Below are 13,564 nucleotides of genomic sequence, written 5' to 3'. Positions count from 1 at the left end.
ATATATAATAAAAGATGTCTGGCTTGGGTGCAGGTGCTTCTTTGTCAGAGTGACTTCCTGGGGCAGGGGGAGTGATCCACAGTAGTAGGGGCTTATGCATAAAGGCTGAGCTGCCCAGGGTCTGGGCGCATGTTTTTGCGTGACTCCAGAGGTTTGCTGTTTCTGTGTGTGTGTTCTGTATAGTCCTATACATATGGATCCCAGTGTTAAGACAGAAAAGAATATATACATACATAGAGAGAAAGGGAGAAAGAGAAGTGAATGTGTCAGGGAGCCCTGAGGTAACATGTGCACACAGTGGTATGTGTGTGTGCCTGTGCATGTATGGTGGAGTGGGAAGTGTCTGCATGAGTGAGTGGTCTGTATGTATGTGGTGTACATGTGTGGTGTATGTGCAATCTGTCAAAGTATGTGTGTGTGCATGTTGTGTGTGTTCACGAGGAATATTCATGTGTGTACACATGCAGGGGACGTGATGTGGGACTGCATATATGATGTATGTGTTTGCGTACATTGTGTGTAGTGTGTGGGTGTGTACGGTGTGTGTCTATGCATGTAATATAGGTGTGGGTTCACAGTTTGTGCATATGATGTGGGTGTGTTTGCACATGGTACATGTGCATGCATGTGGTAGTATGTATGCAGGTAGTAGGTGTGTGAACACATAAATACACACTCACATGTCCATGTATATGTACATATATAATGTGCAGAGTCCTTTACAGACCGTGGGATTCGAGTGTGCTCATTATACAAAAGTGTCTCATATTAATGGGTACATGTGGCCAACTGGGCTGCCGGTGACCCTATACACTGTGCATGGAGCCAACCATTGTTATTCAAAGGAAAGGACAAATCACTAAACCTAAGTGTCAAGCCACAGTGGTCATTCGGTTTGGTAAATATTTTTGAAGAAGGGAGAGAAGAGCGAAAAGTAATCCAAAGAATTTCAAAATTAGGATTTTTTTTTATTTTGACATGGATGTTAGACTTTTAAGGAATGATACTAATTAATCATACCTCTTCCTTGATGAGTTCTGAACCCATTGAGGAGATGGACTCAGAACAGCAGACCTGAAATGATCAGCTTTACTTTCAAAAAAGTCTTCCTTGATGAACTTGCCTTGACCTCTGACAGAACTGACTTGCCAAAAAGAACCTCAGGTTTCCCTCCAAAGGGCACAGCCTTCCTGCTGAGTTTATGGTCTAGAGAGGCTGGACTTTCACACATCATGACCCTCTTCCCAGCCAGGGAAGAAGATGGAAAAAAGGATAGAGGCTTTCTTCCCAAGTTTTCTATTCTTCCACAAGGTGGAAATTCCTACTTTGCAGATAAAGGAAAAAAAAAAAAACCTTTATATCCCCATCTAATAGAAGAAAGAACTGAGGCACAAAGACAGTGAGTAATTTGTCTAAGGTCACTCAACTCCTAAGCGAAGAGGTTGGGATTTGAGCCTAGGCAGTTAAGGTCTTAAATTATGCTCTTAATTACCAGCCACACCACTAGAATGTGTACTATGCATTGCATGTGTGCATTTTTAATTTATGTAAATAGCGTGGTGTAAACGGCAGTGCTGATTGAAAGAAGAAAGAAACTGAGACTTATAGCAGTTCTTAACTCATAAGATAGTTATCAGAATTAAATAATAACTTGTAAAGGGCTTGGAACAGAACCTGGCACATAGTAAGTTCTACACAAGAGTTATGTATTATTATATTTTTTAAAAACACAAAGAAGAACTACATCTGAAACACATTAGAATTACTGTTTATAAGGAATGGAAGGGGGACAGAATAAAAAGGAATAAATTCAGACAAAGAAGTCTTGCATGAAACAGTGATGCTTATTTGCCTTGTACTCAGAAGTATGATTAATTTAATCCTCTCCAGTTTACATTTTAAAAAAGAAAAAAACACAAGAATTTACTAACCAAGCTGTTATCAACCACTTGCCTTACTGAGTTGTAAATGATTATTTGTAGGTCAAGTTTGTGGTAAGTCAACTATTCAAAGTTGAAAAAGCTCACTCTGAAATTAGAATCAAAGTATACTTAAGCTGTGAATGCAGCTAAACCCAGTTCACCCCAATACCCATTCTGAGCCAACATAGCCACCAGGTAATAAATAAACGAATGTTTATTAAGTGTTTACTATGTGAAAGACACCGAATTGGCTATAATGAATCAAAAGAAAGTCATTAATGTAATTTTTTAAAATATAAAATACTGTTTAAGGGCCAGATGAGCAAAACCAACTACAGCTGTGAAGCCATTTTCAACTACTAGCAGCTGGAGTACCAGAAAAAAAAGTCTTCATAGGAGAAGTGGGAAATGGAATTAACCCCATCAGCTGCTTGAATAACTTCTAGTGGATCTCCTTATTACAGAAACAATCTAACTGTCCATCAATGGATGAAAGGATAAAGGAAATGTGATGGATGGATGGATGGATGGATGGATAGAAAGAAAGAAAGATACAAACAAACAATAGAACATTATTCAGCCATAAAAAAGAAGAGGATCTTACCATTTGCAACAACATGAATGGACCTTGAGGGCACTGTGTTAAGTAAAATAAGTGAAAGAAAGACAAATACTATATGATCTCATATGTGAAGCCTTTAAAAAACAACAAAAACAAAAACAAAAACCTGAGCTCATAGATACAGAGAACAGATTGGTAGTTGCCAGAGGTAGGGGCTGAGGGGTGACTGAAATGGGTGAAGCAGGTCAAAAGTTACAGACCTCCAGTTACAAAATAAATAAGTCATGGGGATATAATATACAACATGGTAACTATAGTTAATAATATTGTATTGCATGTAAGAACGCTGCTAAAAGAATAGATCTTAAAAGTTCTCATTGCAAGAAAAATATAACTATGTATGGTGATGGATGTTAACTAGACTTACTGTGGCAACCATTTCACAGTATACACAAATATCAAATCATTATGTTATATACCTAAAATTAATATAATGTTGTATGTCAAAAACTAATATAATGCTATACATCAATTTTACCTCAATTTTAAAATTTTTAATAAAATAAAATAATTTTTTAAAGAGATGCTTAAGCTACAAACTAGCCAAGAGCTACACAGAAAGGGAAGACTCATGTAACAAAATAATTTCAACTGACTTTAGACTCCAGATTAACTAACACCTCCTGGTATCTGGTACTACAATTAAGATGGGTTCATTCTCTAAGAGGTGAACCAGCAATGCACCATGGACAGCAGATAAACATGAAGGAAACTAGTATTCCAGAGATTGGGGGAGGGGGAAGTTTTTACACTAAGTTCTTCTGAATCTTATCAAAATATTAATAATTACTAAACTATCAGTAATAAGATGCAAATGCAAAGTGATAGAATTACACTGTGGGTAGACTCCTAATTTTTAAAATGCATGTTTCAGTACAAACATGAAATATACACATGTATGATTCTTGCACTATCACAAATGATCCTAGATCTAGTTTAAAGAGAAGTTTTGTTATTGTATGATTACTCTCATCAGGATTCTTAGCAATTCTAGACTGACTTGGTCCAAAATGATGCAGAAATTTAGAAATCAGTAACCTGTGCACACTGACACGGTGTCTTCTTCATTAGTGAAAATGTGGAATCAAAGCTTTGACTTGGCCAGCCTTGTATTGGAAACCAACAGGCTTGGTTGTTTTCCTTCTTTATTTCGATAGGATGGCATTTTTTAAATAAGTTCTTGTGAGGAACTCATATTCCCTTTGGGCCTTGACTTTGTCTCCTAAAATAGGTCTCTTTAAAGCCATGTCTTTATCAGGATTAGATTTTGCTGCAAGTGACAAAAAGCCCAAACAACAGTGGCTTTGAAACAACAGAAGTGTATTCTCTTTCCAATGAACATTAGCAGTCCAGCACTCAGTTGGTAGCTCCACAGTCATAAAGGATCCAGACTTCTCCATCCTTTAATAAGGCCCACACCTCGGAGCCCAGACGACTGCTCCATGGAGTTCCAGCCATCACATCAACACTCCGGGCAGCAAAGGAGGAAGGGAAGGGAGCACATAACCTTTTTCAAGAAAACATTCCTCAGATGGCACACCCCGCTTCCCCTTAAGGCCTGTTATACAATGCCACAACTCCTACAAAGGAGGCTGGAAAATGAAGTCATTAGTCCAAGCAGCCATGGGTCCGCCTAACAATAAGGGATTCTATTACAGAAGGAAAAAAGGGGAATGGATTCAGAAAATAATCAGCAAACTCAGCCACACTAGTCATGAGTAAAACAATCATTTTTATTTTTATGTATTCATTTCCCATCTTAGGATAACTATTCTGGTATACTATATATTTTCCAAACGTTTTTCTATCACTAGGCGAATGAAAAAGGAAGATAATATTCGACTCTTTCTAGTATTCAATTGGACACTGTGTTGGTGATTTCACATTTGTTATCTCACAACAAGAAATTATCCTCATTTGGGGAAAGTAAGATTCGCAGCATTGATATATGAAATAAGAGCATTTAAGCTTAAAGCCCCTCCTAGTTTTCTCCCATATTAAATGTATTCAACTAAATTATTTTCCTCCTTAGAATTTATCAAAAACCCCTATTCAACTCTCCTGCTGACCAAGACCTCTTTTCCAAAGCACCAGGAAATAAATCAGATTCTGCTGTGCATCCGTGGAAAGGTGATTTACCAACATTTGCAGTGTGGAACAGAATTTCTCAAATGTTTCCATCCTTGTTTTAAGTCATGAATTCATGTTCTTCGTGCCCCCATCATTAACTAGATGCTTTGCTTCACTGTGTGCAGTTCAGAAGTACCACGTAATGTTACCACTGCCTCTCGTGCTGTACAGCATTGGAATGCACTCACTTGGCTTCCACCCCAGAGAAACACCCAGCTTTCAGGATGTGATCCTGCAATCCCTGCTTCCTCTCCACGCTGGAATATGTGTCATCTGTATCACTGGGAATTTCAAGGCAATTGAATTCATAATTGTAGCAGAAGATATTTACTGAATGCTTCATATGTGCCAATGATGTGGAAATGATCTACGAGGTAGAGAGGACTGCTATAATTATTATTATCCCCATTTTATGGATGAAAACACAGGACCTTAGCAAGGCTTAGTAGCATGCCCCAGTTCTCATAATTAATATGCAGAAGAGCTGAGGGTTGAACTTGCCTCTCTTTGACCAAATAGCTCATACTCTTAAGCTGCCTACAAGGAACCAGGTACCACCTGAGGTGTTGACAGCACAGCAGGTGTGCCAGAGTCAGTCCCTGTCTCGAAGAATCACAGTCCAGCAATATCTTCCATTGCACTGTACTGTGACAAGTTCTAGGACTGCCTAAGCCCCACTGTTGTTGATGCCAACAGAGCAGAGTAGCTAACCCCAGAATCAGAATTAAAGACTCTCTGTTGTTGCCTGTCTTTTATGTGTTCAGCATCCCTCTACCTGGGGATCAGACTCTCATACAGCTTTGCATCCTTAGTTCCTAACACAATCCCTGACATATAATAAGTGGTCATGAAGTGACCCACACTATAGAACCAGCTTGTACAACCCAGAGTGAAGAGTGGGTACCTTGACAAATAAGGCAATTGAGGACTAAATCCACACTTTCTATGTGAGATGTTACCCACTCAGATATACACCTATTTCATTTTTCACCTAGTGGTATTAGAAAACACGTAAACTAGTTGGACAGAAAAATCCCATAGTGAGCAGCAGCTGGACTGTTCCTAATCCCTGGGGCAGCACCTAGCAGAGTGAGGACAGACATTGACCATGTGACTGAGGAAGCAGCAACAAGGTAGGTTTCTGAGCAGCGGGGGAGACCTGGAGTGCTCAGGACTAAAGTTGTTTCCTTTCCCAAAAATGTCTGTCAACTGTCCAGCAGCAGAGATGAAGACATTATGCAATGACCCAAATGGACACTTGAGAGAACTGGAGGACAGGTCACTTCAGTAGCAAATTGGAACAGAAATAGCCAAAGCGGTAGAAATACAATTGATCAACTGATGAAGTCACATAACTTTAGGTCTACACAATGAGCAATTTCAGACAGAGAAACAGAATTCTCTGCAGTTGCAAAGTCAACCTGAGTACAAAAAAAAAAAAAATGAACGTGTTTAAATCAGCATGGAAATCAGATCGGTGTGGAATATGAAAGAATTACCAGAGCCCAGAGAAAATACATGTGACCAGTGTGGAAAGAAATGAAGGCCAATCAAACAAGAACAAGCAAAGCCTGTTTATTCAGTGCTTGCTCCAGCAAGGGAGTCAGCCACTGCCACTTACATCTGGCAGACCCAAGGCAGGCAGAGGAGTGGAAAAGCTTTACAGTGGAAAATAGAGGAGGCTTCAGGGATGCCCTGATTGGAGGCTGCCGGCATGAGGAGGCTAATCGAAGAGGGACAGCCTATGTGATTGATAATGGATGCATATTTCGCTTTCTCTTGTTAATCCTAAATTGGAAGTGGGGACAAAGATTAGGGAAGCTGGCAGTTATTAAGTGGGGCCACTGGGGGCCAATTTTTCCAGAGGTTATTATTTGGCTTCTTGGACAACTTGCTAGAGATGGTGGCCTGACTTCCTGCAAATCTGACTTAGATAGCAGGCTGGTTTCCCAGGCTGGCTAGTGTTGGTAATGGGTTGGTTTCCTGGGCTGGTTGCTGCAGATTGTGGGTCAGAGTTCTATTTTTATATATAGTCTGGCCATTTTTTGTTTGTATATTCCATCTCTCACTGGGGAAACAAGTTTAGAAAAATCCAGCGCAGGACTGACATCAATGTACTGTGAGCAGGCCCGGGTCCACCCACCACTTTCAGGTGTGTGACTTGCACCAAGTTGCTTGACCTCCTTAACCTTCAGTTTCCTCATCTGCAAAATGGAGATATTGCTTAAGAGTTTGATGAGGATTAAATGAAATAGGGCACATAGAGTGCTTAGCGTAGTGCCTGGAATACGAGGAGTAGCCAATTGATGTTAGCTGCTATTAATGCTGTTAATATTATCATTAGCTTTTTTTACCTAGCCTAATCCAGGAACTTAACCAGGTAAAGGGGATGAAATTCCGAAGGACACCATTCCAGGGAAAATCCTATGGAAAGGTTTAATAGGATATGAAGAATATACTGGGTTATCTATATGATAACAAAAAGATTAACTGGGAAAAGAATGTGAATCCCCCCACCCTCTGAGAAGAATACTATCAGAGAGTTGCCTTTGATGTCTTATGTTTGCTATCTTATGATTGATAACTAATCTGCCTATAAGTAAATTTACTCAGGAGTCACATAACAACAATATGAAAAAAACAAAAAGTACAGGGGAGGTAAAAACAGTCTGTAAACTTGTGAGACAAGACAACCAAAGAATACAACATAATAAGAATCTCATGACATCTCCTGAGGTAGGCACTATCATTATGCCTATTTTACAGACAAGAAAACGCAGGCAGAAATGGGTTAGTAACCTGACAGTCATAATTAGAGTCAAGGAGAAAGATTAGCAGCTAAGTAGAAACTTGCAGCAAAAAAAGCCTGGATGGCTCTATTAAAAACATACCACAGAAATAGAGGTTTAGGTACAAATGAACTTAGAGTGTGGAACAAAAAAGTTTATAACACCAAGTTGTCTTTTCAAAATGTCCCCATATTATGAAATGCCAGCATCTTCCATTTTAGCACTTACAGAACCACTGTATTTGGTTATATCTGCTTCCCACATTTTGCCTTAAGTTTCTCTTTTTGTACTTTCCAATGGGGAGAAAAACGCCTGAAAGGGGCAAATTATTCTTTTTGCAACAGGACTTAAACTTCCCCCCTCTCAGCCTTGGCCTCCAAGGTCCCAAGGACCTCTTCTAAGCAGCCAACACCAGGCAGGCTTTGGTTCAAAGAGCCTGAGTTTGTATTGTAAGAAAAGAAGAGGAGCAGCCAGTAAAAATGTTTGGTTGATTTAACGAGGCAGTTTGTACTTTCTGGAATGTACAAGTTGTTAATAAATTGCATTTCTTCCCTTTTTATAGAGTACATTCCTAGTGTGGTGTTTTGGTTTATGTTTTATGATAGGTGCTATAGTTTCAGCGTTTGAATATGGGTTTCATTAATCCTTAATCTGTGCCTCTACCAGAAGGAACGGAGTCTTGTAGACTTTGCGCACAGTGCCCTCTCCTGGATGAAGTCAGGTCTCCTTTCCTGATCTGCAAAGCTTATAGACAATGATATGGATGAAAAAGACAAGGGGAGGCTCTGGAGGCCCCGGATAGGGGGGGTTGTTGATATCTCCTGGGGGTGTGACGAGGGGTGCCCAAGGTGGTTGGCAAGACCCAGGCCCAGTCCCATCCCAGTGAAAGGAGAGTGAGCCCTGCACTTTCATGGCTATAAAGAAAAAAAGAAAAGAAAAGCCAAGGAGAGGATGTGATCTCTGTCCGGACCCAGAAGTCTAAACACCTGACAAGGAGTTGGATGGATGAATTTAATCTCACCTCAGATTGGCGCAGGGACTCAAACAGAACCTTGATGGGCTTCAAGAAAAAAATACCACATACTTAATAGTTAGAATGACTCCTGGAAATTAGATCCTGTTCATCTACCAAATTTGTTTAGCTCCATCAAAGCAACTGAGTTAGACCAAATTTAAGGGATGCTTTTTAAAGTGTTAGCCTGGAACTTGAGGAAATAGCGGTTTCTCTATGAAGAATAAGGAAGGGGTATGTGATCATTGGTGCTGTTCACCGATATTTCTGGCTCTCATTTCTGGGCACAGATGAAGATTACCCTTCCTGTACCTCCATGAAGTTAGATGTGGCCATGAGGCTCACTGTGGCCAATTAAGTGTGGGTGGAAGTTAAGCCTTAAAAAATTGGTGCAAGATTCGCCACCTTTCCTTCTTTTTTCTACCACAGGATGGGCAAATACAGCCCACAGACCAAATCCAGCCCACTGCCAATTTTTATAAAGTTTTATCAGAACACATTAATGCCCAACCCTGTAGGTATAGTCTATGGCTGTTTGTGCACTGTAACAGCAGAGTTGAGTAGCTGCAACACGGACCATATGGCCCACAAAACTCAAAATATTTACCATCTGGCCCTTTTCAGAAAAAGAAGTTTGCCAACCCGCACTCCCAATGGTGAGGGTCCCTAAAAGAAAACATCGTGGAGCACAGCTCATGCTGGACAAGACGAACACGCGGCATGAGAATAAAATAAATCCTGGCTGATACACAGGGTGAAAAAAAAAAAGGCCTCTAACAAAAATAGAAAAAGAGAATGTATACCCAGAATCTAAAACATCTTGAAAGAAGCTCTCCAAATATTAATGATGGAAAATATGCAAATTCAGTGTCATTAACATTATTCTTTTAACCAGGTGGGGAATAAGCATGATCCCCAAATGCAAATGAGGTCGTTATCAGGTAAGCCAGACAAGTGTGATATTTTTCCCCTAAAATCAAAATGAATTAATTTCTGTATCTAAGGAAGGCCAGCCAGCTCTAATCAGACACTAGTTTGTTTTATGAGAGGACTAAAGAGGCTCATTATAGCAAATCCCATGCATGCTGATAAATTCCCAAACTTGGACTCTCATAAAACTGAGGAACACACTTCCCATTGCCTTCCGTGCTTCTTCTGAATCACTGAGCCAGAGGCAGCCGCCTGATTTGTGACCTTCAGCCGTCCCCCATCCCTCGTAGATCATTTCTGTCCAATAGAGCCTTAAAATTGTCATCATTTTCTTTACTTCGACATTTGAAAGAAATGTTAAAGATTGATCCACCACTGGGTTGGTTATTTTGAAACTTCTCCCAGCTGGCTAAGAAGGAAGTCGTCGTAAATAAATGCAGTTTTCCTGTTCGTTTTAAACGGTAGCAATCACAACAATTTCAGCAATACAGAGACGAAGGGAGGGGAGGGAAAGAGAGAACTGAATAAATGGTCCACAGGCAATGCATAAGACCCCTAGGGAATCAGAGTAAAGCTCTTCCCAGTTCCCTCTCATGGAAAGTTGTAACCACTTAGTTATCAGGAGCTTGGAAGAAAAGGAGCACTTCCTGCCCATGTTTTCTATCAGCCTTGACGTCACATCTGGTTAAGTCTAATAGCTCCTCTGTGTCCCAAGGCAAGATGCTGAACACTGAAGAGGTGCTGCTCCTTGTTGATCCAGCAGCAGTTTACAGGTGGTTCCACTGGACCCTGGTTGAAATAGCAGGTATCCCACAAGATCACTGCAGATAAATAGGGAGGTTCCATCTGTGGCCCTAGGAATCAATTCATCTGAAACTGGGAGTGGGACAGAGGAGGAGGCAGGAATGACGTACTCAGTCTCAGGGGTCAGCCTCTGTGCGTGCTGTAAAGCAGCTCCAACGCCCTGACCCTGGGTTTGTGCTGCTCATAACTGTTTCATCCAAATTCGGTTCAGAATGGAACTTCTTCTCATTAGTACAGAACTCCACACTCCCTTGGGCTATGATAAGTGTTCTCTTACAGGCCCAAAAACTAAGGAGAAAGAAAGGAAGGGTTGGGTTTTTTTCCCCCTTTTGCCATTAGTGCCAGCCTTCTCTATAAGCCTGTCTGGCTCCTTCCAGTCTATTCCAGGACAAGTAGAAATGAGCTTCCCAACCCCCGCAGGGCAGGTAGGACTCATAAGAACGGAAATAGAGCTGGGGGCCTTGGTTGAGGTAGTCTGAATGGAGTCCAGCATTTTGGTTTTGCCTTTTGCCTAGGGTTGCTTGTCAAGATCGCAGACAATTTGTGACTGGGGCAGCTGCTGACCACACTGGAAAACAGAAGTTCAAAATGGCCTCACTAAATTAAAGGTGAGATCCAAAGCCACCAGCAAATGAGGATTAACAGAGGATCCCTACTGCATCTTAGATTAAGGGTAAAACAATAAAACTACCCAAGTACAAATAGCATATGAAAGTGCTGGCTATGAGTGTGCATGGGAGAGGAAGATCTAAAGGTCTTAGTGGACAAGCTCATTGAGCCAGCAAGGTAATAGAAATGTTAAACAAGAATATGAAAGACAGAAATTATGAAACAATCTTCACAGATTCATAAGTTCTTTTATTCAACCACCTTTACTGAGCGCCTACTAGATGTCATGCATTGTGCTAGGACCTAGAACAAGAGTCAATAACCCAGAACCCACAAGCTCTCAAATCTGGCCTACCACTTGTTTTTGCATGGCCCCTGAGCTAAGGATGATTTTCACACTTCTATAGCATAAAACATTAAAAAGGAGTATTGGCCTTTCAGAGACAACAGCTGTTCCAAGAATGAAGTACAATGCCTCTTGGCCTGAAATGCCTAAAATATTTACTATTTGGCTCTTTTCCAAAAAAAAAAAAAAGTTTGCTGACCCCTAATCTAGGAGTACAAAGTTGAATACGAAATAATCCCTGCCCTCAAGGAACTCACAGTTTGACATGAACTCAATGAGTAGTATCACAGCATTTTGCCCCTTCCTGGCTTCACAACTCAGAAGCAAGACAGAAAATAGGAAGAAGGCTCATGGAAAGTTATAAAGATTAATGAAAGAAGGGAGAAAGAATTTATGAGAAAAATTTAAAAGAATTTGGATAATTTATTCTCGAGAAAAGGAGACTATGGGGAGACTTAAGAATAGTCTTCAAATATTTGAGGGGATATTATTAAGCAAAAGGCTTTTCCATTGTGGACATAAAGATTAATAGAATGTAGGCTAAAAATTTTTATTACAGAGATGGAAGGATTTCCTGGAAGGCTTTTAAACTTCTACAATGAATTGAGAAATCCATTTTCTTTAATCCTCCAAAACTAGTGTCTTTTCTCATGTCTGGGAGCTATTAAGCATTGTTTGAGTGTTGCCTGAACTACAGGTAGAGGTGGACTAAACATCCATGTCCAAGCCAGCTCTCTGATTCTTCCATTCAGAAGACTGGGATTTTCAGAAGGAAAAAGTCTCTTGCTCCCTCTGGGTCTCAATTTCCCCTTCTTGCAAAATGAGAGCCTGATATGCTCTGAGTATGATTTCTTGGGCTGAAACTTTGAAATGGTTCAGCAGCCAAGGAAAGCAAAAGAGCTTCAATAGTCTCATCTCATGAGAGAGGGGGCAACAGATGCTGTTTTGGTCTTCATGTGAATAGAGAAATTTAGACTCAATATCTGTTTTAATCCAAAGATAACCACCAGTTGGGAAAAAAAGTAGAATATGTTTACTAGAAGAAAAAGACCAAAGAAAACTTAAATAAATGACTAAAGATTCTAAAGGCACAAAAGGGGAAATGTCAAAGAGGCATGCACAAAGAAAGATATAGAATGAGAAGATAAAAATAAGAACTGACATTCCACAACCACAGTCAACATGATGGGGTGATAAACTCCTCCTGAGATGTACTCTTAGATTAGATCCAAATTCAAAATTCAACTATATGCTGTTTACAAGAGAACCACTGAAAGCAAAATGGCTCCCAAGTATAAAAAATACAGGGTTCAATATGGACCTTGGTTCATGATATGCATGCTTAAGTTTTTAGGGGTGAAGTGCACTGACGGCTGCAAGTGGCCATGGAATTCATCAAATAAAAAAATAGACTGATGGATGGATAGAGAGATGGATGGCTAGATACGTGAAAAAGGAAATATAGGAAAATACAAAACACAGAAGCTAGGATGTGAATACATGGATGTGTACTGAACAGTTCTGTATGTTTGAATTTTTATAATCAAAACTTAGGGGAAAAAAATAAACAGTTGACCAAAAGTAAACCAAACAAGTACAAAGAGTAAGATTTCATTTTTTTTGTGCACTCTATAGATGCATATAGAAAAAGAAAGCTTTTTAAAAGAAGTGATATTTGAAGTAGGCAGAATCTGAGTTATTTGGGCTTCTTTGCCCTACTCTTTTTATGACTTCGATAATAATTCCAAGGTCCATACCAGGAGGTCAACTCATTTTACTGTGCTCTGTGCCTCTTTCCAAATGTGACCATCCCTTGCTTTTTAGGGAAGATCATAAAGCAGCACAGTTTAGAGACAGTTTTTAGGAACTGGTGCTTATTAGAGGCTTCTTTCTTTATGCTGCTTTACATCAAGAACTCTCCATCAGTAGGACATTGGTCTTAGAATCAAATGAGGTGTAACTTCACCCCAGTTTCATCACATTGTAGCCACAGGCATCTTATTTAAACACTGGCCTTTGGTCAAAAAGAGATGTAACACTGGATATGTTATATACTACTCATTATGACATAACTACATCTCCACTCAAATTTCTAATAATCTGACACTTAACACGTTAAAACCAGCACTGCTGATTTTTCACCTCAAATCTGCTTCTCTCACAGTTTCCCCATCTTAAATGGGGAGGTTTCTCAGGCCAAAATCCTTGGAGCCATCTCTCTTCCCTCTCTCTTCTACCTCATATATATGATGCAAATCCTGCTGGCTCAACCTTCAAACGATACCCAGAATCAGACTGATTTCACCACCTCCAATGCTATATCTCAGGTGCCAGCCATTATTGTTTCTTTTCCGGGTTATTGCAACAGCCTTGGATCTGGTTTCCTGGCTTCAACCCTTC

General features: G+C 40.1%; 1 long non-coding RNA gene across 1 annotated transcript in view; it reads right to left on the bottom strand.

Annotated features, from left to right (window-relative positions):
* Window positions 1-13,564, bottom strand: part of LOC140700203 (uncharacterized) — a 211,645-nt gene that overhangs the window by 196,892 nt on the left and 1,189 nt on the right. The gene's annotated exons all lie outside the window — the stretch shown is intronic.

This window comes from Vicugna pacos, chromosome 12, assembly GCF_048564905.1.
Source record: "Vicugna pacos chromosome 12, VicPac4, whole genome shotgun sequence".
Taxonomy (NCBI): Eukaryota; Metazoa; Chordata; class Mammalia; order Artiodactyla; family Camelidae; genus Vicugna; species Vicugna pacos.
The sequence above is the reverse complement of the archived record's forward strand: the minus strand, read 5'-3'. Positions and strand labels throughout refer to the sequence as shown.